The sequence below is a fragment of the Citrus sinensis genome, chromosome 4 (assembly GCF_022201045.2).
Source record: "Citrus sinensis cultivar Valencia sweet orange chromosome 4, DVS_A1.0, whole genome shotgun sequence".
Classification (NCBI taxonomy): domain Eukaryota; kingdom Viridiplantae; phylum Streptophyta; class Magnoliopsida; order Sapindales; family Rutaceae; genus Citrus; species Citrus sinensis.
Window position 1 is genome coordinate 16,722,986 of NC_068559.1, and position 865 is coordinate 16,723,850.

The 865-nt window shown below is 39.7% G+C and overlaps 1 non-coding gene across 1 annotated transcript; it reads left to right on the forward strand.

The window, feature by feature from the left end:
* Positions 1 to 532: 532 nt before the first annotated feature.
* LOC127901969 (small nucleolar RNA R71) lies at positions 533 to 636 on the forward strand. The gene has a single exon (XR_008054374.1). It is a non-coding gene; the product is annotated as a small nucleolar RNA R71 (small nucleolar RNA).
* Positions 637 to 865: the final 229 nt, after the last annotated feature.

Below are 865 nucleotides of genomic sequence, written 5' to 3' on the forward strand. Positions count from 1 at the left end.
AGTTCTGGTTCTGATTGTAAAGTCTAAATGGTGGTTGAGAGGCTTGAGGAATTGGTTGCATTGGTGGAGCTGGAGCTGCTGGTCCGTTCTGTTGGAATCCTTGAGACCATGAAAAATTGGGGTAGTCTCTCTATCCAGGGTTATATGTGTTGGAGTATGGGTTGTAATTCGATGATTTTCTCATTACACCTATGGCATTGGCTTGATCTGAGTATGACTCATGGTCATGTGGCTCTGTTGATTTAGCAGTCGATAACGATACTATTTGTCGAGCGAGACCTTCAACCATCTCCTTGACTTCTTTGATTCCCGAAGTTGACTCGCCAATGTGAACCTCATTCACTCATTTAATTCTTTTAGTATTTCTGAGCGATTGACTCCATTGTTGGGAATTATCCGCTTGTCACTGGAAGAATTCCCAAATCTCTGATGCACTTTTTGACATTAGCTCTCCTCCACTTGTTGCCATTAGCCATTCTTGCACATTCGGCAATAATCCCTCCAAAAATATTGGCATTGGTGCCATTTCTGGTACCCATGATGTGGACACTTCAAGAGTAGCCCATTGAATCGCTCCCATGTTTCGAAAAACTACTCATCTTCTCTTTGGGTAAACTCTGAGATTTCCCTGCGAATAGCATTGGTTTTATGCACTGGGAAATATTTATTCAAAAATTTTGTTACCATTTGTTCCCATGATGTGATACTATTAGCAGGCAATGTATTGAGCCATGAACGAGCTCTATCCTTTAAAGAAAATGGGAATAATCTAAGTTTAACATCATCATCTGAAAAATTCTCATATCTAAATGTTTGACAAACAGCATGAAAATCATTCAAATGATTATATGGGTCCTCATTTTCT